Source organism: Geotrypetes seraphini, chromosome 3 (genome assembly GCF_902459505.1).
Source record: "Geotrypetes seraphini chromosome 3, aGeoSer1.1, whole genome shotgun sequence".
Lineage (NCBI taxonomy): Eukaryota > Metazoa > Chordata > Amphibia > Gymnophiona > Dermophiidae > Geotrypetes > Geotrypetes seraphini.
Genome location: NC_047086.1, coordinates 354,138,789 through 354,166,768, shown reverse-complemented (window position 1 = coordinate 354,166,768; position 27,980 = coordinate 354,138,789). Strand labels below are relative to the sequence as shown.

Below are 27,980 nucleotides of genomic sequence, written 5' to 3'. Positions count from 1 at the left end.
ATCTATAAAGTTTTTCTTTACACATTTTCTATGGCTTCAAATTCAGGCCCCCCCTATAATGAAGCTGCATTAGACTTTTTTTATCGCTGGCCATGGTGGTATTAGCTCTGATACTCATAGGGAGTCTATGTGTTGGAGTTTTTACCGCCAAGCTGGTGATAAAAAAGCCTAACGTGGCTTCTTAAAAGGTGGTGTCAGTTTCTTATTCAATTCTATGAATGTCAGAGCATTTACCTCACCAGCCCGTGCTAAAAATCTCTAGTTCCGTTTGGTTAAAGGAACCCTTAATCCATAGATCTGAGCTCTTTCTTACAGAAAATATAACTCTCTGACATAGAACTAATATGTTTCCCTGAAAATAAGACCTACCCCGAAAATAAGCCCTAGAGTTCCTATGAGTGTCGGGAGCAGTGCAGAGCATTCAGCACACCGACCTGTATTAAAAAATGCTATTGTGGTTTTGTAAAAGGGGGGTATGTGTGGTAAATTCAAGTAATACCCCCACTCCACCCATGACACTCCTATTTCTGTGCCCTCTCTTTGGACCCACAAGTAAAATTTAGACGCTGATCCCATGCCTAACTTTACATGCATAAATTTTATTTTCCAGTGCAATAGGTAAGACATTCTAGATAGTAGTAATAATAATAATAATTTTATTCTTCTATACCTCCATAGTCAGATGACTTCTAGGGGTTCACACCGAAGAGAGCTGGACAATCAGCAAATTACAATGTACAAATTATAAAATTGGAAGATTTGTAAGAGTGCAACATATTACACAAGAGAGCTGGACAATTAACGAATTACAATGTACAAATTATAAAATTGTAAGATTACAAGAGTGCAACATATTACGCAAGAATAGATATAATAAAATTGTTAGGGTTTAGTGTGGCTTCTGTTTAGGAGATAAATCTATCGCCAGGGTTATTTCCCTTTAACCACATGACTGCAGAAGGACTCCACTTCATTCCGCCTCTGGACTACTTCACTGAACAGTTTAGAGCCCTCTACAGTTTTTTTCTTCTGCAAGCATGGTTGCTGTTGTGTGTGTTCTGTTCTCCCCATTTTCTTATTTTTAATTCAATGTAATTCCGATCCCTTTTTGGATAGTTCAGTGCTTGGAGCGATTTTGAAGCTCTGCCTGCTTATACATTCACAGACCTTAGTCTGCAGCTGATAGGCCGATCCCACCAGGTACCTGTTAACCAGCATGCATAGTTTCTCCAGAGCTCAGGACCGGCCCTGAAGTGGTCTCACTTCCTGTTTAGCTGGGGTCGAGCGCTGGCTGTTTGGTGTCCTTAGGAGGCTCAGAGGTATCTCATAGGGGGGCCAGCTGTATCATCGCGCCTCTGCCCATCCCAGTGTGCATCCAGTGGCCCACAGGGGTGGAGGCATAGTCAGACAAGGGAGTCTAGCTGGCAGCCCGAAGATCAACTTGGTGAAGGATTCCCAGCTTTGTAGCAGTGATATGTATTATTTGGCTGCTTTGTGAGAACTGGAAACAGGCTTGCAGCACTTATCAGGTCACAGTGAGTAAACCAGGCTGACAGCCTGTGGGAGACATCAGGGTAGGTTTAAAATGTGGGGTTTTGGAAGTTTCTGACTGTTCCCCTCTGTTCCTCCTCCTCAAAAATCCTGGCCATCTTGGATTTTTAGCAATCTTTTTTTCTATAGCTCACTGCACTCTCGAAACTTCGTTTTTGTCCTGGAAAACAGCTGGGATGGAGTTCTTGGGCTCTGCTAATGCAAATTCATGCCAGGATTGTGCAAAATTGACACTTTTAGAGCAGCTTAGTGCCACGTGGCATGACCGGGGTGGGGGCGGTGGTGCCTAAATTAATTTCTCCCCCACTGCAACAAGTGCTAAAAAGGTTGGCAAGCCCAGTGTTGTGTCTGTTGCTGTTTTCAGGGCTTGGCACTGCTGAAACACCAGTCTTCCAGGCTGTGGAGCTTCCACAGTCCAAGAAACACACATGCAAGTCATCTAAGGGTGACTTTATGCCCCAGAATCCAGACACCTTCTCCAAATTCATGAAAATTTGATGGTCTGAGTTTCAGACCAAGTGTTCTTCCCCTGAAAGGTCTCAGAACCCCGCCTCAATGTCCCTTAGTTGAATGGTGCTTTTGGGCACGCCCTCACCTCCATCTGATCTGGCCTTTTCACTGTCTAAACCTGATCTGGTGGACCCGGATTCTGATATCTCCCTTACTAATCCCCTGTTTGATTCCGACATGGGAGACCAGGGACTCTGTGCTGGATTGGCAGATCCTTCGGGGATCGTAAAATCTGTGGATGATTCTACTGTTTTGCGCTTATGTAAGTTTGCCGCACTTCCAGATCTCATTTTTGAGTCTTTGCAGGAGTTGAAAGTTCCTCAGCCGGCTCCATCCACCTCTTCTTTGCTTTGTGGTGTGCGCTCGCAGTCAGGTACCTTTTCCTGGCACCCTGACATGAGTTTTCTGGTTTTGGAGCAGTTTGACTCCCTGGAAGGTCCTCTAAAAATTGCTAGAGCTATGTCACACTTGTATCCTGTGGCACAGGAGTGTCAGCAGCTTCTGGTGCAGCCTCAAGTGGATTCCTTGGTTGCGCAGGTGACTAAGTGCTGAGGGTGGTGTAGTGTAGGACTGCAGGGTGGATGTGATCCTATGGAAATTTTTTGAGGCTGCTACTTTGGGTATTAGGGCTGCTTCGGTGACATAATTCGTAGCACGTGCCTGTTTCTCTCACCTATGCACCCTGGAGAGTGAGCAGTGGACCCCACTTCTCAGCTTCTGATGGCTGGAACAGATTCAATGGCGGATGCGTTATATGATATCCTGAAACACTAATTACAAGTAGCGACTTCAAATGTTCATCAGACATTCTAGATTCCCTGCCCTGTCTTTACTGCTCCTGCTTACAGTTTTCAGTCTGTTTATGCTTCTCCAAACTGGTTCTTGGATGTCTGTTTGCTCTTGAGGGCTGGGAAGAATTTGTATATATTTCAATTTATTGAGAAGTAGTTCTGAGCTCCATTGAAGCCTGTGTTGACAGTTAACGATACTGTTTAGTCACGTTTGAGCAGAACCATTTGTTTAAGCCTCTTCCTACAGGTACCTCTACTTCAGATGGATTGGATGGCTCTCTGTGCTTGGGTACTAACTGTAGAGGGCACTAAACTGTTCAGTGAAGTAGTCCAGAGGCAGAATGAAAAATCTGGAGTGGATTCCTTCTGCACCCATGTGGTTTAAAGGAAATAATCCTACTGTCTAGAATGTCTCACCTATCTACTGGAAAAAAGCTTACCAGGGTAAGTACATAATCTCTTTTTATTTCCAATTAGCACCAGTAACTGCTCATTAAGATTCCAATTACCTGTGCTAATTGGCTCATTATTCAATTAAATTGCACATGCAATTTTTAGCACTTTTTATAGAATTTGTGGGATAGGGTCAGATTCATTAAGTGGTGCCCAGTGCTCTTTATAGAATAGCATTCGGTGCTATGACTTATGCTAACAAAACAAATTTAAATCCTGGCACACTAAATGTATTTTCTTACTGATCCACTTTGTTTCAACCCCTTGCATCCATTAGAATTGTTTTCACATGAATGTTGAGCACTTAATTAATGCCTAACTTTAAGTACCATTTATAGAAGTCCTTAGAAAATTGTACAATATACTGTGTATGCCTAAAATACTATACATATTTCAAGGGTGACTTCCAAGTTATTTACATGAATAAATAGGGTATTTGAAACCCTGCCTATCCTTCCTGTATGTAAAACTGTGCATTGATGGTTCTTTATAGTACTATCAGGGTCTTTTTTTTTTTTGCTTTGACTGCACCTTCTTTTTGCTGTCCTCAGAAGATGGTACCTAGGTGACCACCTAGTCTTATCTAATGGTTAAGACGGTCTTGGTTACCGCTATGAAGAAGAAACTAGTGCAAGCTACTTTATACTGTAAAAAAAACCAAAACAAAACCTAAATCCTGAGCTCTTTGGCGGGCTTGAAACATACACAGAGATAACTTTCTAAACTTTATTTGTAAGACACAAATAATCAGACATTAAAGCCAATTCTTTCTGGGTTTTTTTGTAGCAAAATTGAAGTTCGAAGTGATGTCATCTTTTCAATTGCTTAAAGCCACTTGGCTTTCTGAAGCTTGGCGTACGTTCTGATGTGAACCAAAAGGAGTACATTAAAAGGTTAGTGCCTGAGCTCAGGCTTAAAAATGAAAAAATAAAAAAGAGGGAGAAAGGGAGAACCCCCAAATGACTTAAAGCTTCTTAAAAGTGAGTTGTGAAAGAAAGAAGGGCCTTCCTCTCCTGACAGATCACTCAAAGAGTAGCCTCCAGTCTGGATGTGGTCACAGTGCATACAGATGAGGTGACTGTCGCTGTCTGTTTCTTCTGAAACCTTGTAATTTTCTCTTTTTTCTTAAAGAGCATGTGGCTTAATCAGCGTCCTCTCCCAGAAACTGGTATAAGACTTCTGAGCTAGCAAGACAGTTGTGACTTTATTACTGGTTTCAAATATTACCGTATCTTGATTATTATTTATTGAAGAGTAGTCTGTGTGGCTGCTTTCTGCTTGCTGGATATACCTTTCAAATGTTGGAGTGACCTTGATGAGAAAAGAAAGAGATATGCCATATATTGAGTTGACTTTTTTTTGCTAATGCTGACTGAAATAGTTTTGAGTGAGCATAGTATAGGATTAACAGTTCTGTAAAAGAAATGTGATTTCATGTCATCCCTGTGTTGTTTTCTGTTCTGCGAAGGAAGTGCAATATTTGATTAAGATTGTTTGCCTTTAGCACAGAAATCTAGGAACATTTCAGGGAACAATCTGCAAAATAAAATAAGTCCAAATGTAATAAGATTTTTTTTTTCAAAATAATTAACTTAGATCAAATATCTGACTTTTACCTTTTTGTTTGTTTTAGGATACATAGTGTGATGTAAAGATCTCAAATATGTTAACAAAGATTTAATGCATGTATATATCATATTCCTTCAATTCACTACAAAAAAATAAATACATACCATGGAACATAATCCAGTTGTTGAAATATAAGCGGTTAGTCATTTATTAAAGGTTTATTTGCCTTGGATCCCATGGTAATATGAAATGTATTAGAGTTAAATCTGTTTTTTGGTTCTGTCTGTACTGTAGACCATTGGAAGATCTGTGAAACTTTCCTTCATAAGTAAACAAAATAGATACCACAGAATATTATAATAATAATAATAACTTTATTCTTATATACCGCCACAATCTTGCGACTTCTAGGCGGTTTACAATGAAGAGAAACTGTACAGACAGCGAATTACAGAGTATAGTATTGAACATCTAGTGATAGTAACAGGAGAGTTACAGGGTCTGTGTATTACACGGTTTCACAATGAGTAGCATTATACAATCGACGGTATTCAGAGCATAAGTAGGAGAAGAGAAAGGAGATTGCGCTTTGAGTTACAGGTGAAGAAGATAACATAAGATGTTGATGTGAAGTAAGTTGTTAACTTGGTACATTTGAACTAAGGACGGGCACCAGTGGGAAAACTGGTAACAATTAAAGGTAGAAATTTTGGTAGAAGAGGGTAGACGGACTCCTTGGGATGGTAGGAGGCTCCGATTTGAGGGGAGAAGTCAGGTTAGGTTATAAATTTCTTAAACAAGGTGGTTTTTAGTTCTTTCCTAAAGATACTATATGATTCTCTGGCGGCATTGGTGAAGTAGCCTATCCAAGTTTGCAGTCTACCTGCTTGGAATTTGAATGTTCTATCAAAGAAGGTACGATATCTACAGCCTATGATATTTGGGTAGGTAAAGAGGTTACGGTTTCTGGTAGGCCTAATAGAGGAGTGAAATTCGAAGTGAGGTAATAGGTAGAGCTGTGCTTACTCTGAATAGTTCTATATTTGCTGTTGAGGATAATGTTGTATGACAAGGGTTCCAAAACATGTCCTAGGGAAACCCCAGCCTGTCAGGTTTTCAAGAAATCCACAATGCATGAGAATCATACCAAGTAGGCAGTGTATGCAGATTGATCTCATGCATGTTCATTGTAGTTATCCTGAAACTCTGACTACATAGGGTTCCCCGGGATAGGTTTGGGTTCTTATGAGTATAAAGGGTAGATGTAAATCACTTGTATGCTTTCCAAAAATCACTGTTAAAACAAATGCTGTGTGAGCCACATGGGAATGCCCATTTGCTCAATAGATTTTTCTTGAACTATAGAAAGAAATTGATTACCATATTTTCACGCATATAACGCGCGCGTTATACACGATTTTTACAAACCGTGCATAACCGTGCGTGTTATACGTGTGAGCACGTTTTACAACTTTTTTTTTCAATCCGATCCGGTATCCCCCCTGCGAACCGGCATCCTCCCCCCCCGCTCGCGTCACCCCTCCCTCCCCCGCGATCCTACATCCCCCTCAGCACCGCAAAACATCTCTTACCCGTTTGGCACCGGCACCAGCACCAATGCACAGGATGTGCCAGTGCCAGTGCCCGAAGATCCTCCCTCGTTGGGTTGGGCTGGGCTGGGCTGGGCGGTGCGGTGCGAGAGAGATCCTCCTTCCTGCGCCGGGCTGGACTAGGCTTTGAGCATTTGTGCATGCTCAAAGCCTTCTGGTCTCGCTGTCTCCGATTCATGTAAAGTTTGGGCAGATTTAGCACTTTTGGACCATCTATGCGCCATGTGCCACATGGCGCTGTCGGGGGTGGAAGGTATGACATCTAGTTTAGCTTCCCCCTTACAGAAGCAGGTGATTCCACGCTCAGCTAGCCCACCATTACTTTTGGGACTTGGTTCTTTAGGTTCTTCAGTCAGCCAGGTGGCAGACCCTCCGCAGGATAACAAACACAAGTCTAAGTTATCTAAGGGTGATGCTATGCCCTAGGGAACAGATACCTTTTCTAAGTTCTTGCGATTTTTGAGGTCTGAATTTCAAACCAGAGGTCCGGGCTGTTGGGTGCTCTTCTGGCCCCCCTTCGATTTCTCTAAGCAACAGGGTGCTCTCAGGGGTCTTGTCGCCTCCCACGCCAGCTGTTAATCCTTCCACATCTGTTCTGGGGGATCCAGCGGCTGATCCGGACCTTGCTGATCACTTGTTTGATAGTGGAGCCCATCCCGGATTGGGGGATCTGGACTTGGATACTGGATCTGCGGATCCCTTAGAGGCTCCGGATCGTGGAGATGATCCGACTGTTTTGCGTTTGTTTAAGTTTGCATCGCTACTTGATCTTATTGTTGAGCTTGGTTGCTCAGCCCACTCCTTCTACTTCTACTTCTTTTCCCTGACTTTGTAGTGTGTGCTCACAATCTGTGATCTTTGCATGGCATCCGGATATGAGTTTTATAGTCTCTGAGCAGTTTGACTCTCCGGAAGGTCCTTTGAGGAATGCTAGAGCTATGCTAGAGGAATGTTTTCACTGGCTATGCTAGAGGAATGTTTTCACTGGCGCAGGAGTGTCAGCAGCTTTTGGGACAGCCCAACTTGGATTTCTCATGTCTCAGGTAACTTGGGGCACCTCTCTTCCCAGTGAGGGGGGAGTGTGTTGAAAGATATGCAGGATCGCTGGGTGGATGTGGTTCTCCGGAAAGTTTTTGAAATGGCTAATATAGGTATTAAAGCTGCTATGGCGAAGTCCTTTGTGGCACACACCTGTCTCTCTTGGCTACATACTATGGAGACTGTTGCGGTGGAGCCTCCTTCTCAGCTTCTGATGGCTGGGATATATTACATGGTGGATGCCTTATAAGACTTTTTAAAAGTGCTGGCAAAGGTGTCAGCACATTCTGTTATGGGACGCTGAATGCTCTGGGTTCGGCAGAGGGCTAGTGATTCCACCTTCAAGGCAACTTTGGCTAGGCTACCTTTTAAGGAGCAGTTATTGTTTGGTAAGGATCTGGATGACCTCATGGACACAGTAATGGACCGTCGGCCGAAGACCCTGCTGGATAGTAGAGCAAAATCCAAGAGTTCTGTTCATTCTACTTTTCATAGCTCCCACCAGAATTTTTGTGACTCCAGACAATATACTTCTTCCTCATCGCAGAGGTTATCACAGGGTTCCTGGGGTTGGTATGCGGGCTATAAGCGTTCCCAGCCTGCCGCCACCCGTCCTGCCTGACCTGTCCGAAAGACACAATGACACCAGGGAGCCGAGTGCCCCTCTCAGGATAGACTGTTAAAGAAATTGGACATGCGCAGGGTTCTCCTGCGTTATTTGGAGGTCACTGAGTATCATCTTTCTGACCACCTGTTTATGCTGACTCATTCACTACAGCTTCTAAGGCTACAATCTCCAGGTGGATCTATAGAGCCATTTCGTCCACCTACATTCTTGTGGGGAAACAATCCTCTGTTTCTGTTAAGACACATTCTACCAGGAGCGTGGCTTCTTCATGGGCCAAAGCTAGATCCATTTCTCCTGAGAAGATTTGCATGGCAGTGACATGATCTTCGCTTCACATGTTTGCTAAGTTCTACAGAGTGGATGTTGCTGCCAGGCAGGACTTGGCCTTCAGGTCCTTGGTGTTAAGAGCCGGCACAGCAAGCCCACCCTAGCTCTTTTGGGGGACTGCTTTTGTACATCCCTGTGGTCTAGAATGTCTCACCTATTGCACTGGAAAAATAGATTATGGTAAAATAGATTACTGGTAAGGTCTTTTCCAGTAGATAGGTGAGACATTCTAGATCCCCTACCCTGTCTTTGCAGTGCCTGCTTTCAGATTTCTGGCTACTTATACTTCTCCAATTTGTTTCTTGGATACCGGCCAGCCCTTTGGGGTTGGGAAGAATTTGTAAATATGTTCAACCTGTTGAGGGAGTAGTCCTTTGAGGCCTATGTTGGAGGTTAATGGTACTGTTTGGTTATTTTGAGCAGAACAATGGTTTGACCTGTTATTACAGGTGCCTCTACTTCATAGATATATGGGTGTTTTTCTATGCTTGGGTACTGACTGTAGAGGGCACTAAACTAGTCTGTGAAGTACACTGGAGGCAGAGTAAACTGGAGGTAGAGTGAAAAATTCGGTGTGGATTCCTTCTGCAGCATACGAGTAAAGGGAAATAACCCTATGGTCTAGAACAGTGTTTCTCAACTTCTTCAAGCCAAGTATCCCCTAAGCTTAACAAATACTAACCGAGTACTCCCGCCCAAGCTCTGCCCCAGACCCGCCTAAACTCCACCCCTGACTCCACCCCCATAATAACATAATGCAATTTATTCCATCCATTTTTCATATACACACAGTATAATCTTATTAATATATAATAGTAACCACAAAATTTAAAAAAACAAAACACAAAACAGACTGCAGAGAAAATGTTAATTAGCATTTATATTCTTTTTTTTTCCAAAGAGGTCAAGGCAGATGACTTTAAAATATGCAATGTCACCTCAGTAACAACTATAGAAAAATAAACAATTATAATGCAAAACATAGACAGCAGATATATATTCTCAAAACTGACACATTTTGATCATTAAATTGAAAATAAAAGCATTTTTCCTGCCTTTGTTGTCTGGTGATTTCATGAGTGTCTGGTTGCACTTCCTTTTGACGATGCATCCAATATTTCTTTCTTTCTGCCACCTGCATGCTTCCTCTCCTTCAGACCTCATCCATTCCCCAACAAACATCTCTCTCTGTCCCTCCATGAGTCCAACTTTTCTTCTTCTTTCCTCCACCTCCATTGGAACAACTCCCTTTCTCTCTCATTCCCTCCCCTGCTGCAAATGGAGTGGGGAAAGAGAGAGAGATCCAAGGGTGCATCTCTCCCACTCCCAACATTTTTCTCTCCTTTCCACCAGTCGAACATCTCCAAAGTTAGGCACAGTTTATACAATCATGCTTAGTGCTCATCTGTGTTACTAACATAGTATCTCGAGGTCTTTTCTCCCCTGTTAAAGAATCTCTGGTACTAACTTGAGAAACACTTTAAATCAATTGAACATTAAACAGTACCAGCCATAGGGTTCTAAAGTAATCCATATCTAGTAAGGTTAATGGTCTATGACACATTCATATATAAGGCAGAAACCTGAACATTAGTTTCATGTTTCTAACATAGCTTTTTTGTATATCATATTGTTCCAAAGTGGTAGAAACAAATTATAACCTCCATTGAAAATATGACATAACTAATCTTAATTTAGTTGTCCAATATACTGTAACGTTTTTTGACAAAAAAAGAAGCAACAACCACCAAAGTAATCACGTTTTGAGGAGGCAATCCTGAGTCAGGGTTTTCCTTCTTCATTAATGATTCCTAAACTATATACCTTTTAGGACTTATTACATAGACATCCTGTTTTAAAATCATAACCCAATATGTTAATGTTTGACCCTCTTTCATTATTTTCAAATTTTCATTATAACTGGTGAAATGCTCAAATGAGTTCATTAGAGACATCAGCCATTTGAACGTTACTAGCGTTTTAGTTGAATTATACTGGAGGCTACTTTTGCATTCTGCAAAAAAGGCTGTAGATACTTGCATAACCATAATTGCATAATTACATATCACAATTCTGATGCTTTTTTACATAAATTCTTTAATGTAAGTTGCAAGTATCCATATTATTGCATAGTAATGCTGATTGTTATTGGTATTTCTAATTGCAATTGTTCTGAGTGCAACATTCGCACATGGATAGCATCACTGTTTAGTATGCATGTCTTTGATTCAACATATATCCATCCTTCACTGATGACAATGAATTATGTTCTTAATGACCACAGATTAAAGAGAAAGATTTTGTTAGAGCAAAGTGAAGGTCCAAAATGAATTTCTGCATTTCAAAGCAAAGATGGCCTTAGTAAAAATAAAAATTACTTTTTCCGACTCAGCTTCAGCCTATTTGCTTAGAGCTGGAAAAACTCACAGATTTGCTTACAAACATTCCTATTCCTTCTCTACAGCTTTCATGTTCCTGCAGTTTGATCACAAATGCAGCATCTTCTCCTAGTGTTAAGCAGGCTGCTAAAAACAGTTGCTGAGCTTGAGTCCCCAAAGAAATTATTAATTATCTGGTTAATGTGCATCAAGCTGAGGGAGTATGAGATTAATCACCAGCGCTGGGATGAGCTGCTGAAGTGGATTTTGGTTTTTCGTCTCCTGTCATCCAGTAATGGCTTTTCCTTCCTTCACCATCAGGTGAACAGGTGCAGAGATGCTGTATTTTCATTTTCCTGGAGTCAGAAACAGCCGGTGGCTAGGTGATACCTTTTTCTCAGTCCTGCTGCATGAGCAGTTTGCAACATAGAACACTATCTGCTGAGAATATTCCAGTTGCAGGAGCTCTTCAGAAAATGACAATTGTCCCCCCACCATCCAATGCCACTGTAGGCTTTCATGACGACCACATGATTGCTGCCTGCCCCCTACATTCCTTTCTCTTATAGATGCACCACATTGATTGGATCAAGCTTATGTAACATTAACATTTACTAAACTCATATATTCTCACTCAATTATTATTGTGCTGAAAATGTGAAACTATGGCTCTGTGTGTATTTGCTAGGTCTGGATACGTGGTTTCCTAAACCTGCTTCACATTATCATTATTATTACTGTAAGTATGCTAATTGATGGTGAGTTGCTAGCCTAAACTTAAAGTGGCAGTTTAGAGGGTGCTATATAGGAAATCTTCTTCATAAATAAAAACACAGAAGTGGAGAATAGGAGAATAAGAAGGGGATGAAGCCACAGGGAAGTATTGCAAGGCCCATCTAGAGGCTTATGCTCAAAGGTTTGTGGTTGAGTGTCACTAGTGCAGAAGATTTTCAGCATGCTCAAAATAATGAGCATAGAAACTAAGGTGGTCCAAAAAATCAAGTTCATGGGACATGACCTCCACAAGTCTATTTTTGTCCTAAGTCTTACCACTGTTAATTGTGCCAAATTATAAACCTTTTTGTAAACATTTAGAGGTCGCTCAATGATTTTTAATTTAATATATAAAATGCATAAAGAATTTATATCAATTTTTCATCTCTACTTGAATTGTGCATTAAAATGTGCAAATGTGAACACAGATGCAGTACTGATAATTTTTTTGCATTAATATAAGTAGATGTAGCTACATTTTCCAGTAGCATCCATGTTAGTGTTCTTACTACAAGGCTAGCAAATTAATTCATTGCATTGCATGTCATTAATAAGAGTTGTTAACATGAGCTAATTAATGCACTTTAATGGCTAGTATTAACACCAACTGGCCGCTTAGGGTTGTCTTCAGTTCTGTAAATGAAATTCAATAAACTAGCTTTTATTTTTTTCCCAACCCAACAGAAGTTGGAAAGAATTGTACAAAAGCGATGGAGAATAATATCTGTCTGTCTGTGGGCAAATAACTCTCCAAAAATGTAAAGGAATAGGATGAATCTTGGCATGGGGGAAAAACCAGTAAAAAGTCACAATTTGAAAATAGGCCAAATCAGACCCAGAGAGATAAATTTCTCAAATAAATGACCCAATGAATTTGTGTAGAAGAAAACATTTCAGCTTCTGTAGCAGAGAGTAATTAATGAAATGGATTAAAACTTGCCATGTGGGAATAAAATAGTAGAAAGACAAACCAACACTCTATGGGAAAAGGAGTTCCAGCTTCTGTAGCATAAAAATTCCCTATTCCTCAAAACCCCCACCCTTCCCTAGTGCTAGAAAACAAACTCCCCAACAAGTGACTCACACCCCAAACTGCCCCATAGTTGAAAAACTACCCTCTCATATTTGCCACACCAGCCCGGAAACTTCCTCATCTCTAAAAACTAACCCCCCCCCCACACACACAACTTTCCCACAAATTGGCAGATTCACCGTACCTAAAAACTAATACCACACCATGCCATGTACTACCCACTACACTCAAAAGAAATCCCATTGAACATACAACACTTCTAAATTTGGTCTGATCCAGTATGACAATTCTTATGTGCTTATGACACAAGGAAAGCTGTGGACTTTGAGACCTGTGGCTCCTCCTTCCCCCTTTGTCTGTCTTGTGCCCCTCCTGTTCATCAGAACCAGAACAGGGACCTCTCCCCTGATCTCAGGGCTATCCCCACAGAACTAGTGGTGGTGGAGGGGGTGGGGGTATGGGTATGGGCTGCTGCTTCCCCAACCGACACAGCTTTCTCTTGCAGTCCTAGATGTCCTGATTGTTAAGGTGGACTGGGTTGAGGTACTCATAGATGGTCACCCACTCTTTACCCATGCAGGATTATCCTTGCTGCTGCCCACTCTGTTCCCCTGCATTCTGCCCCCCTGAATTCAGAGTAAATTCTAGTCTCTGCACTGGCTAAGCGCACTTGCTAGTCTGTGCCTGATGGGTTGCTATGGTGGGACATGTATATATCCAACAAAAACCTCATTACTGGGAATTTTCAAGAGAATGGAGGATAATGGAGGATTATGGGGATTGAATTCCTTACCCAGGTTGGTTTCTGAAACCCATAATCCTCCATTCTTTTGAAAATTCCCAGTAGTGAGATTTTGGTGTATATTTGAGATTGTCTCCAAACAATCCCATGAACTATCTTCTTAAATCTCTTCAGTGGTTTACATGTATATATCCTCCATCTGTGACCAGGGGGATATATATTAAGGGGGGGGGGCAGTCCGCCCTAGGCACCATCTTGGTGGGAACACTGGCACTCATCCCCCTTTCTGCCCCCGCTCCTTCCCCGCCCCTTCTCCACTTCCCCACTACCCCACTACCCCTCGTACCACTTTAACGTTTGCGGCTTGAGCAGCAACCTCAACCTGCTGCTCACGCCAATATCGGCTCTTCCTTTGATGTCACTTCCTGGACCTGTGTGTGAGCAGCAGGTTGGGGAACATTAAAGAAGTACGGGGGAAGGTAAGGGGCGCATGCGGCAGGACATGTCAAGGAAGGAGCGGATGGGGTGGAGAAGAGGATGGGGGAGGGGTGCCACCCCCCCCCGGGCGCCTCTCATACTCGCTACGCCACTGTGTAGAAGTATTTATCATCTATTTAGGAGGTGATAAGTGGTCCCTCCTTAACTATGAGTATGTGCTAGCCAGTTAGTATGTGGTACGTGCAACACTCTAAGCTAATACTTTCATGTCTACTGTTTGCCCATGCCACACCCCGACAGAAAATTTCAGAAAAAAATTCAGTAACACATGGTTTAACATTAAGGCAAACTAACACAAACTCCTTAATGTGTCACGCTGTAGCCTGTATCCACGTGTTAACTGTATGTTAAGTGCTTAACTCACTTTAGTAAAAGAGTCCATAGTTTATTAAAAACTGCACAGATGCTTTTTAATATGTATTTTATGCAAACTTTTTCAGAAACTTAGAAGTAGTTGCATTATAACAAACTATACTTTGCACCAGCTATTTCTGCAGGTAGTGGGCTGTGGAAGAATACTACCGGTAGGGTTTCTAGAAAACTCAGGAGATATGGGAATGGGGACTTGTATACCACCTTTTTGTGGGTTTGGCATTCAAAGCGGTAGGCACTGGAGGATTAAGTGACTTTCCCACAGTCACAAGGAGCAGCTCTGGGATTTGATCGCATAGCCTCTGGGTGCAAAGGCAGCAGATCTATCAGTGAGCCATTTGAAAACTACCCTTTTATGTTTATTAGATGCTTGATATACTGAACATATTACATACAGGTATCTTCTCTATCCGTAGAGGGCTCACAATGTTAAGTGACTTACCCAGAAGCATAAGGAGCCACAGAAAGAAATTAGAAGGCTTCAACTCATTCAAAAACTGCTATAAAATTTATATACAATGCCAAGAAATTTGATCATGCGACGCCTTTACTAAAAAATGCTCACTGGCTACCAATTTTGCACCACATCATTTTAAAATCCTAGTTTTAGCATTCAATGCTAAATCGACACATTCCCCTGCATTTATTGTTAGGTTGATTATACCTTATTCTACTACTAGCTCTTTAAGATCCACTAATCAGTGTTTCTTATCTGTTCCCACTCTACGTAATATAGTCTGTGACATTACTCAGAAATCCATATTCTCTGTGGTTGCACCAACATTATGGAATGCCCTGCCAATATCCCTCAGACAGCAGGATACTTTACAGAAATTTAAATCAGAACTCAAAACATTTTTATTCAAAGATGTTTTTTAACATGTACATTTTAAATTTTATGCTATGTGACACATTTTATTTTTTCCCTGCCTCATGTGCTTTCCCTTTTCCTATATACCGATTGTATTTCTTCCCTTCTTCCCTCTTTATGTATGTAATTGTATATGTTTACATTATGGGCTCCTTTTACGAAGGTATACTAACGTTTTTAGTGCATGCACTGGATTAGCATGCGCTAGCTGAAAAACTACCGCCTGCTCAAGAGAAGGCGGTAGCGGCTAGTGCACGTGACATTTTAGCGCGAGCTATTCCGCGTGTTAGGGCCCTAACGCGCCTTCGTAAAAGGAGCCCTATATGTTTTTCCTAAATATTTTATTGTACACTGCTTAGATTTTCATTGATAAGCGGTTTATCAAAACTTTTAATAAACCTTAAACTGAACCCAGTTCCCCAGGTTCTCATCTCACATTAACCATTAGGCTACTTCTCTATGCTATGCTATTTTATTCCCCATCCTGAACAGGCCCACAGTAATGGTTCTTTCTAATGTAGTTAAAAGTGTGCATGCTCTAGAAACTGCATATACTTTTAGCCACATTTGAGTAGAACGGTTTTCAGTTAGGTATGGGTAAACACATTTGAAATTTATGCTCTATATTTTCTATTTTGTAAACTTCCCCCTCCCTCCCCTTTTTATAGAGTCCGTAATAAGGGGGAAAAGGTTTTACAAAATAGAAAATACACACTGCTAAGTAGTACCTTTATGCATTCTTGTCATATTTAACAGAACCAAGTTTCCATAAAAAACTACTGCTTCAGAGCACAGAATATTTTTCCCCTTACTGAACAGCATTTCCTATTCCCCCCACATCTGTATCCAGGACGGTTTACTCTAAAATTCAAATCATCTACCAAAGTCTTTTGCCTGTTTCACAGCACACTGCTGTATCATTTCCCGAACCAGTTCGTATGCCATGCACAGATTGCTCTCCAGTCTAATTGCAGATTCTGAAATCCATCTTTTATCCTTGCAAAAACAATAAAACAAAAATATTTCCAGCAAACAACCTTGGATGTTTCCTTGAAAATTAACTTTCTGATACGTACATCAAAAAGGACATAGAAATGATGTGCCTATAGGGGAATAAGTTGGTAAACTAACCAATCACAATCACTCGAGTAGATCACAAAGTCACTATATTAACATGTGCTAATGCATATTAAAAGCACTGTTAGGATACACAATCTAGTCTGCATGTGTTAACAGCATTCAACAGGAATTAATAAACTCTCAATAATTTTTTTGGGCAAAAGCCTATGCTAATGAGGTAATGAGATGTAAATATTCAAAATAGTCTGGTTTGAACTTAGAAAAAAATGCAGGTTTAAGATCCAAGATGACAATTGCCTGCTACTGAGCTCAGACCCAGAAAGGTTTACTGCCTTTCTGATGTGTTACCTTTTTGATGGCTCCAAAGTGTGAGAGAGATTGAGGTACTATTCTCCCAAGCCTCCAAAACTCCCAGATGGGAAGCTGCAGTTAATAGCATTAATTCGTTGGATCTCATATATTGGCATCCAGAATATTGATTTTGATATGATTTTTTTTTTTTTAGTCCATCCTCCCCAAGGAGCTCAGAATGGGTTATAAATCAGGATCAAAGAAAATAGTTTACTGACTAATGACACACAAAGGAAATTCAACCAAAGGAAAGCACCTAACTGTATCACACGAAGCCTTAATAAAATAAATTGTTGCTTCCACTTCTATGTCCAGGAGCGAAACATCTGGAAACTTTTAAACCTTGCAGTTTGGAAAAAGGAAACCTAGTTTAAAAAAAAAAAAAGCTTTAGCAGCCAGTCTCTATATGGTTCCAAAATGAAATCACCAATTAATGTAGCTGATATAGACCCTTCATCATCCCTTTGCAAAGTTGAGTCACATTAAAGAGTCATAAGAAAATCCAGAACCTAAAACTCCTTGTCCTTCATCTCTTTTCTTCAAAAGGGTGGAATATAATAAACTCTAGATAATGGAGGAAAAGATTGTTCTGGTATCTTTAATATCTCCAAAAAGCCTACATCTCTTTAAGAACATAAGAATAGCCATACTGGGTCAGACAAATAATCCATCTAGCCCAGTTTCCTGTTCCCAACAGTGGGCAATCAAGGTACCTGGCAGAAACCCAAATAGTAGCACTATTACATGTTACTGATCCAGGGCTCAGTGCATCTTCCAAATTCACCAAGATTTATTTCAGTTCCTCCACATCATCACCCTTGAAAACCATTTCCAGTTCAGATTGATTTACATCTTCTTCCATAAAGAATGAAGCAAAGAATTCATTCAGTCTCTCTATTATGGCCTTAACCTCCCTGAGAGCTCCTTTTGCTCCTTGATAATCCATTGGTCTCATGGATTCCCTTAACAAGTTTTATGTTTCCAATGTACCTGATGAAAACATTGTTATTTTGAGTTTTTGCCTCTTTGGCAAACTTCTCTTAAATGCTCTGCATCTAACTTGCCAATGTCTATGTTGCTTCTTTTTTTCTTCATTCAGATCCTTTTCCCATTCTTTGAAAATTGTTCTTTTGGCTCTAATAGCCTCTTTTACTTCACCTTTTAACCATGCCATTTGTCGTTTTTGCTTCTTTCTACCTTTGTTAATATGTGGAATACATCTGGTCTGGGCTTCCACGATGTTATTTTAAAATAACGAATACAAAGCAGCAGAATGGATCAACACTCAAAAACCACCTAAAATTCCATTCTTTCCAAAGACAAAAAAAAAAAAAAAAAGGAGAAAACACCTCTGTGTCCCTCCTCAAAAACTTCATATTAAACACATCATAGGCCAGAAAAACTGCATTAATAATATTATTCATATGCACACTTCATACAAAAATATACTTTCAACAGTTCATACTTCTTAATGCAAAAATACTTATAAAAGGCAAAATTCATTTATCTTTAAAGAAAGTCCATCATCCCAGATGTGGCGGAAACTAATCTCTTCATGGCTTCTATATAGCCACTATATCTAAAGAGAACTGCCATCAAAAAGAACATTCAAACAACCTCTTCAATTACAAAGGTGTAAGAGGGACGCTGTTTAAAAAAACCCATAAATAAATAAAATTAAGAGGTCCTTTTACATGCTGAACCAGTTAGTGGCCATTATATTCTATGGGCGCGTTAGCATTTAGCGCACGCTAATCTTTAGCGCTCTAAATTGGTTAGTGCGCCTTAGTAAAAAGACCCCTAAGTTTTTGAGGATTTCTTCACTGAGATATTTTCTCTATTTTTTAAAAAAGTTCCTAGTCCTGCTTTTCTTTTGTCTTTGGAGAGAATGGAATTTTAAGTGGCTTTTGATTTTTTAAATAATGTCTATGCGTGATTTAAAGTCCTAACTAACTTTTGCTGCCAGTCCTTTTAGCTTCTTTATAATCATTTTTCTCATTTCACCTTAGTCGCCCTTTCGAAAATTAAATGCTGCTATAGTAGATTTCTTTAGTGATCTCACTTCAGATATCAGCTCAAATTTGATCATGTTATGATTACTATTTCCCAGCGGACCCAACACCATTACCTCTTGTACTATGCTCTGGATTCCACTAAGGACTAAATCTAAAAAAACTTCCTCTCATGTTGACTCCTGGACCAGTTGCTCCAAGAAGCAGTCATTTATTAGATCTAGGAATTTTACCTCTCTAGCACTATCTAATGTAACATTTATCCAGTTAATATTGGGGTCATTGAAATCAACCATTATTAATACCATTGCCCAGTTTGGCAGCTTTCCTAATCTCTGTAAACATTTCTTCATCTGCCTGCTCCTGGGGGATGGTAGTACAGCCCTACCCCTTCCCTTCACACATGGAATTTATATCCATATGGATTCTACACTATCTATGTCATGCAGAATGTTTATTTTCCTTAATACAATTCCCTCTTTAACATGTAGGACAACCCCTCTCCAATTGGATCCACTTTATCATTGCAATATAATTAGTATCCTGGTAACACAGTGTCCCATTGATTGTCCTCCTTCTACCAGGTCTCTGAGATACCAATTTATATCTACCTCTTCATTTACTACTACAGTATATACCCTTACCTCTCCCATCTTATGTTTTAGGCTTCTAGCATATATATAGACACTTCAAATTGTGTTTTTTCCTTTGTATCTACAGGCTGCTTAGAAGTTCACAGAGATAATTTGTATTCTTTACTCTGATTTTCTCTTAAACACTCCTGACTTTATTTCACCATTATTGAAACTTCTCTGTAGGGATTCCCTAAATGTCCTATTTTAATAGTATCCTTCAAGGATGCTCCACACTGAACCATCTACTCCTGGGTGACTGTTGCCTTCCCCTCCCCCACATCATAGTTTAAAAGCTGCTCAATCTCCTATTTAAATGTTAGCGCCAGTGGCCTGGTTCCATCCCAGATAAAGTGGAGCCCATTCTTTTGGAATAGGCTCTTTCCCAGATGGTTGCCCAGTTTGTGTGAAATCTAAATCCCTCACCCTTGCACTATTGTCTCAACCAAGCATTGAGACTTTAGAGCTCTGCCTTCCTCTTGGTTCTTGCGTGTGGAACAGGAAACATTTCTGAAAATGCCACCCTAGAGGATTGATTTTCATCTTTCTATCTAAGAGCCTAAATTTGGCTTTCAAAATCTTCCTCCCACGTTTTCCTGTGTCATTGGTACCTGCATGTAATAAGACATGGCTCCTCCCCAACACTATCCTACTAGGTGATGCATGAGGTCTACTACCTTTGCACCAGGCAGGCAAGTAACCAGGCAATTCTGATGTCCACCAGCTACCCAATTATACCTTTCTCCTGGGCAGAAGCTTCTGGAGACAGATCCTCAGTACAAGAAGATATTGCACTCCCTGGTGAGCTTGTCCTGGCTACAGGATTATTTCCTATCTCACCAGGGTAGTGCTCTCCTTTTAGGAGGCTTTCTCCTCCAAGGCAGAACAGGGTCTGCCAGACTGGAGGTGGGACTTGTCTACAACGTCCATGTAGGTCTCCTGTATGTAGCTGACTCCCTTAATTCCTCCAAGTCTGCTACTCTAACCTCAAGAGAATGGCCTCGTTCTCTGAGAGCTAGGATCTCTTTGCATCGAGCACACACATATAATCTCTTGCCAATTAGGAGATAATCATACATGTGATACAGTATAAAAGATTAGATAGCACCCCTCTCACTGCTGGACTACTGTCTGTATTTTAGTATTAGTATTTTAGTATTATTGAGCTGTTTAAATAAACCTTGTTAAGGCACTAGGAATATTAGACTAGTATAAAGAGCCATACAATTATAATGTTTGCTTTATTTAGAGCTGGATTCTGTAACTGGCACTGATATCAGCGGCCGCTTGATTGTGTGTCAATCATGCATCAGCGCCGGTTTAGAATTGCACCTATGAGAAAAATAGGCGTCGGAAATGTAGGCTAGGGTTTTTCTGGCCTACATTTCCAGCACCTATCTTTGTGTGAATCATGCCAACATAGGTGTGTTAGGCTATCTAATGCCACTTCTGGTGTTAGCCATGCCTACTTTGGCATTCAGTAGCCTAAAGTGCCTATTTAGGCGCGGTTCCAGTGACTTTTATGTAGGCTGCCAGCAGGAGTTTCAGCCTCACCATTTTTTGCCATTTCTAACTGCATTTTTCAATTTACCAAAGTTAGGCACTGGTTTTAGAATTTCCTGCTTAGTGTTTGATTCTTAGTAAACAATGAAATGTAATGAGTCTGTAATAAACACTCCTCCTGTTATCCTAATTAGATTAACTAGCTATAATTTAAGACTAGAAGTGAAGAACCATACTAGGGGTGGGTGGAAATTAGAGAGCTTCGGTGTGAATGAAGACTGAGCTAGGCTCTACTATCTTTCTAGAGCAGTGGTTCTCAACCCTATCCTAGGGGGACCCCCAGCCAGTTGGGTTTTCAGGATATCCATAATGAATATGCATGAGAGAGATTTACATATAATGGAGGAGACAGGCATGCAAATATGTCTTATGCATATTCATTAGGGATATCTTGAAAACCCAACTGGCTGTTAATGCTATAGACCAGGGGTGTCAAATGTCAGTCCTCGAGGGCCGTAATCCAGTCGGGTTTTCAGGATTTCCCCAATGAATATGCATGGGATCTATTTGCATGCACTACTTTCATTGTATGCTAATAGATCTCATGCATATTGTGACCAGTCAGACACAAGGCCTGCCAAGGTCCCATGTAATCTAGAAAAAAAAGTAAAAGTAAAATCCCGGAAGGAAAATTCCAGGATCTCCCTGGATGATAGTGTGGGAAATAATGTGAGTCACCACCAGGAGGAGCCAGATATATCTGAGGATGAAGAGAGCGAATTTTGTCCAAGCCACCACCGGGGGAGCTCAAGAGGCCCCTGGAATTCAGCTGACACACTCAGAACAGGGCACGCCCCTAGGGTAGATAAGCCAGCAGTGGCATTCAAAGAAGGAAGCCGGTTAGGGAGGAGGTTTAGGCCTTGCCTCCCTAGGGATCCTGCCGGGCCAAACAGGGGCAACAGGCCACAACCCATGGAGCTGACTGAGGCTGAACAGACTGAAGATGTGCCCCACATGAATGAAGAGCCTATGGACTTCCAAGAGGCTTGGGCTGGCTGTGAATGCAATTTTCCTGAACCAGTGCAGGTGGACTTGGCTTTAAGCCACAAACAGTGAGTGAGGTTCGTTTGGAACTGTTTGTGTGCTGTTTTTTTTTCTTTCTCTTGAATGTTGGTTTTGAGAGAAGGCTTGGAGAGAGTGGGGAGAGGTTTTGCTTCCACCTTGGGAGGGAATTTGAAAGCCTATCTGAAGGCCTTTGTTTTGGCAAAACCTATTGCTCTCTCCTGTTCCTGGCAGACAGCTTCTGCTGCCAGAGGCTTTTCTTGATTTTCTTTTCTGACTGAGAATTGAGGAAACTTATATGCTGAACTTTATTTTTGGATTTGATAAAATACCTGCTTTGAAGCAGGCAATGTTAGCTTTCTGTTGAGCTGGGGTCTCAGGAGCTAATTGAGACTTAATAAGCAGAAGAAGAAAGTTTGAACCTGATTGTGCATTGCTTTATTTGCTTGCTCATTTTGGCAGTTTTTTTTTTCTTTCTTCTTGAATGTGGTGAGGAACTCTGACTAATGTTATAAAGTTTGAAGAAGTACTTACCTGCTTTAAAGAATTGAGTAAAATGAACTATTTCTTTAAACTACCCTAGTGTTGGGACTTTATTCTTGAGTGGAGTTGATTTTTGTTTGCTGCTGAAAGTCCGGTCCTGCAGGGTGACTCCATGCCGGGTCACACGCTAAGGTACTGTCTGTTGTAACCACCATGATTCCTACTGAGCCCTGCCCTGGGCTATAGTGGTGGTCGCAATATTCATTGGGGAAATCCTGAAAACCCGACTGGATTGGACATTTAACACCCCTGCCATACACTGTGACAGTTAAGTTTCTATCTCTAGTAGAAAGTTCATGTTTAAAACTATGGGGAAAAGGCTTTTATACAATGGAAACAAGAGGTCACAGCCTGAAATTGGGTGGCAGCAGGTTCAGGATAAATGCCAGGAAGTTCTGTTTCTCACAATGAGTGGTAGGCGCTTGGAATTCTCTTCCTGAGGATGTTGTGGCGGAGACTACTCTTCGGGGTTTCAAGCACAAGTTGGATATACACCTTCTTGCAAATCATATTGAGGGATACGGTAATTTCAGGTTTTCATAATAGAGAACCTAAATGGGCCGCCGCGTGAGCGGAACCGGATCCTCGGTCTGATCCGGTGAAGGCATTTCTTATGTTCTTATGTTCTTTTAAAATTTAAAGTGTCTTTAAAAGGGAACCTACAATTTTATATTTTATCCCAAAATAACCAAAGCACAGAGCAAAATAATGCTCACTTACCCAGAGAAAATGTCCTCTTAAAAACATAAGAATAGCCTTACTGAGTCAGACCAATGATCCATCAAGCCCAGTAGCTCGTTCTCACGGTAATGTAATGTAATGTAATTTATTTCTTATATACCGCTACATCCGTTAGGTTCTAAGCGGTGGCCAATCCAGGTCACTAGTACCTGGCCAAAACCCAAGGTGTAGCAATGTTCCGTGCTACTGATACAACGCAAGCAGTGGCTTCCCCCTTGTCTTTCTCAATAACAGACTATGGACTTTTCCTCCAGGAACTTGTCCAAATTTTTCTTAAAACCAGCTATGCTATCCTTTCAGAATGAAGGTTACCTGGGACTGTTCCTCTCTATATACTTTTGATTCTTAGGGGACTACTTCAAACAGACCTTTTGAAGCTAACACGGTAATCAACTATTCTTCCTTCCTCACAAAATATTTATTAACACCTAATTCAAATCAGAAGTACTGCTTCCTGCTCCTTATGGCTAGGGTTTCCATATGGCTCCAGAAAAAGGAGAACGGATTGAGACATCTCGGTTTTACTTCCATTACTTTCAATGGACGTAAATCCCGGATGTCTCAATCCATCCTCCTTTTTCTGGAGCCATATGGTAACCCTACTTATGGCAAAGAACAGGAACTAACTTTTTTTTTAAACAGAAAGTTTGAGCTCTGCTGCTAACTTTTTAAATGTTTTATTCTGCTACAATTAAGTTCCTACTTCTAGTAAAAAAAAATTCACTGCAGCTACAAATGGTATTTTAGGAAAGTTAATAAACCACAAGGGGGCCAATATTCAGACCACGGGAGTTAGCCAACCTGACTCCTGCAGATGACACTGAGCGCAGATATTGATTATAGGGCTGTTTCTGGTGACAGGTATTGACTATCCTGTTTACTTTTGGCTACTATAAACTTAGCCGGCTCAATCAATATTCAACACTGGTCAGCTAAATTTAGACCAGCTATTTAAGTGGCTCAATTTGTCTGCTAAACATAGCCAGCCAGCTGCTAAGCGCTAATATTCAGTAGCCATCTCGCACTGGATATTAGTGCTTAGCAGACTTTCCTGGCGAGTTAAATAGTACTGAATATCAGGCAAAGGTCTTTCTGTGAATAATGTTTTCCAAATTTTCAAGCTTTTGATGTACATTAATCTTTAATTACTGCCACATGCTGATCTAATAGGATGTAGAAGAGTCTTCCATTACAGATACACTTCCCCCTCCCTACGCAAACAAATACAACAAATGGTTCGACACCGAACTATTAAAAACGAAACAAACAGATAGGCGACTAGAAAGGATTTGGAATAAAACAGGAGAACTGACAGACCGCAACAAATGGAGAGCCTACATAAAAACCTACAAACAACTGATAAAAGACAAACGCAAAGCATTCTACTCCACCAAAATTAACTTATCATGCAAAGGTTCATAAGGAATCAATACAAAAGAGTTATTCAACATTGTCACAAACCTATTTGACACCACCCGCTACACCACACCTGAGCACAACACGAAGTTACCCACCGCGAAGGACCTCTATATTTTGATTCCAAAATTAAAAACCTAAAAAATAACTGTAAAAGCAATAACGATGTAACAATCATCCCCAGCAACTACCAAATAGCTAACTCACATGACAATGAAATACCTACAGACATGATCTGGAGTTCCTTTCTAGATCCAGAATGGAATACCTACACCAAACTCTACAACAAATGCTCTAAATCTCACTGCATCCTAGATACAGGCCCTCCAGAGATTATGAAAGCGGCACCACCAGAATTCAAAATATCACTATTACACTATCTAACCCACAACCTAAAAAATGGGACTTTCCACACTAACAACGGCCACATAATAATAACCCCCATCCCAAAAAATAGAAAAGAATCCTCAGCGTTAATAACAAACTACAGACCAATAGCATCTATCCCATTCATTGTAAAAATCATGGAAGGACTAGTACACACCCAACTAATGGACTACCTTAATGAATTCTCTCTCCTGCATGAAACTCAATCCGGCTTTAGAACCCTATTCAGTACGGAGACAGTAATCGCTGCCATCCTAGACTATCTGCGCCTATTATTTAGTAAGGGCCTTAACGCCCTGATCATGCAATTCGACAAGAGCTCTGCATTCGACTTGGTAGACCATGAGAAAATGATGCAATGCTTAGACGCCATTGGTATCAGAGCTGAGGTATTAAACTGGTTTCGTGGCTTCCTCACATCCCGTTCTTACCAGATACGCTTTAACAACGAACACTCCGACACCTGGAGAAACTCATCCAGAGTGCCACAAGGGTCACCGCTTTCCCCACTGCTTTTCAATATCTACATGTCCTCATTAGGTGTGAAACTAACCCAACTAGGAATAAAACTATTCAGCTACGCAGATGACTTTACGATCATCATCCCATTCGCCAACTCCATCTCGGAAACCATTCCCAAGGCATCCGATGCCATAAATGAGATGGAACAATGGATGACAGATTTCAAGCTCAAGCTCAACCCAGAAAAAACAAAATTCTTCGTTGCCTCCCCTCACCTGCTTGACAATAAAACCCCACTATGCTTCAATAAACTCAACTACCCTATTCAGCCCACCATGAAAATACTAGGTGTTATTCTAGACCAATGCCTAACAATGAAGGAACAAGTGGATTCCCTATTCAGAAAAGGTTTCCTTACTCTCTGGAAACTCAGAACCATTAAATCATACTTCGATACGTCAACATTCAGAAGCCTAGTGCAATCCCTCATACTGAGTCAGCTTGACTACTGCAACATCGCCTATCTAGCAATCTCACAAAAGAATATGAGACGTCTCCAAATAATGCAAAATGCTGCAGTCAGACTTATCTTCGGGCTGAAGAAATTCGACCACGTGACACCCTACTATCGGCAGCTGCACTGGCTACCAACGGAAGCCAGAGTAAGGTTTAAATTTGCCTACCTCTGCTTCAAAGTACTATACGGCCTGACCCCCAAGTACATAACGGACCTTTTCGCATTTTCTAATAACAAACTCAAAAGTTTGTTATTAATTGTAAGCAATTAAGTTGGAGTCGGATGACGGCGGCGACCTTGGGAGACCCTTGATAAAGCACCTTTTCGTGTGAAACATGTCGGGTCTGACTCCCGGGTTTGGCTGAGATAAGTATTGAATACATTTTACACTTATTTATTGAAGAAATACAAACAATATATTTAAATAACACTATAAAATGAAAAACTATTGAAAAAAAGATATCAAATTGACAGCCAGTGATGAAGCACCACAACATGCTTCCCACAGTATAAAATTATTACAGTGGAGGAGTGGTGGTGCTGAGGCGTCCTTTTGAATTTAGAAGAGATGCACTAATACTCAACAAATCCAGAACCTATTGATATTGTTATAGATTCTGAGATGCTGGCACAACTAAATTGGCTAACGAATCAATTAGTGTCAATAATTGGGTGATAATTATTAGTATTAATTAGCAAGTTTGGATTTGCACATACCTCTTGTTAAGTGGTATTCTATAAAGATCCATGTGCAAATCCTATAGTGCACAACTCAAAAAGGGGCCATTGACATGGAAGGAGTGTGGGTAAGGGGCATTCGCTAAAGATGTACACAGTAGTATTGAATACTGGGGGGGAGGGTACTTGCATAACTTTTACACTTTGGGATATACACCTAGGGCTCCTTTTATCAAGGTGCGCTATGGGGGTTAGCACGTCGGACATTTCATCACGCGCTAACCCCGCGGCATGCCAAAAAACTAATGCCTTGTCAATGGAGGCTTTAGTGACTAGCGTGGCAGGCGGTTGAATGCGTGGTATTCCATGCGTTAACCGCCTACCGCACCTTGATAAAAGGAGCCCCTAGTTTTGGTTGACGTAATAATATAAATAATAATAATAATTTATTTTTATATACCGCCTAACCAGCAGTTCATAGCGGTTTACACAATAGGTACTCGTCATACAATATAATAACAACATACATAATAAAATTCTAAGTAACTAATACAAGCATTAAAACTAACGAATAAGGAAAACACAATATAAACGAAAATCAGTATAGATAAAAAGATTAAAAGTACATTTAACTCCTCATGCCCAAAGTTGAGCTTGATTTCCAGCATTTCATGCTATTCTATAAAGGGCGCCGATTCCAGAATGCCTATTATAGAATACTGTTCAGCAGCTAATTTACTGAATTCAGCCCTAAGTTCAAAACTTACTGCACTTTAGTAGAAACGCCCTTAAGTTTTTCATATGCCTGAAATTAGCAAGGAAATAACTAACCTCATAGTATAGCAGTAGAACAGTTGCTGGTGTTTAGCAATCTTCAGGGCTCTGGGTTGTACATTTAGATCGCATTTGTTTGGTTTTTCACTCCTAATAGACCTTCCTGAACTCATTCTGATAAGTAAAGCTAAGTTTACTTGGTTAAGCTCAACTGCTCCCAGCAGTAAAGAGATAACAGGAAAAAAAATGAGGATCTTTAAGAGAAAGGAAACAGCTTCTGTCTGTACCAGGAGGCAAATAGTCTTTTTAATGGCTTTATTTGATATTTTAGATTAGATTTTTTTTTAAGGGTCTGTTATTGATGGCATTTTTGTCTTTGAAAAGGAGGGAAGCAATTCATATTGCTAATGGTTGGAGTGCACACATTGAATACAGAAATATATCTTAGTGAAGTTATTATTATTATTATTTTTTGGCTAGGATGTCTGATTCAGCAGTTAACATAGGCCACAATGGTGTTTTTTTTTCTAAATAGGATTGTGAGTACAGGAGTTATATAAAATGATTTGAATTCTTTAGAGTAATTGTATGTTGCAGTAGACACCTATGTATGTATGCTGGAGAGGAAAGGAGAGAGAGGAGCTGATAAGAAAGAAATTCAGATACCTGAAAGGTAT

At 40.6% G+C, this 27,980-nt stretch overlaps 1 protein-coding gene across 4 annotated transcripts in view; it reads left to right on the top strand.

The window, feature by feature from the left end:
• ESRRG (estrogen related receptor gamma) overlaps positions 1–27,980 on the top strand; it is a 1,015,505-nt gene that overhangs the window by 184,209 nt on the left and 803,316 nt on the right. For all 4 annotated transcript variants that reach the window (XM_033936618.1, XM_033936614.1, XM_033936615.1 and 1 more), the window contains one exon: positions 4,092–4,198. The gene's annotated coding sequence lies outside the window, so the exon portion shown is untranslated. The remainder of the gene's footprint in view (positions 1–4,091; positions 4,199–27,980) is intronic.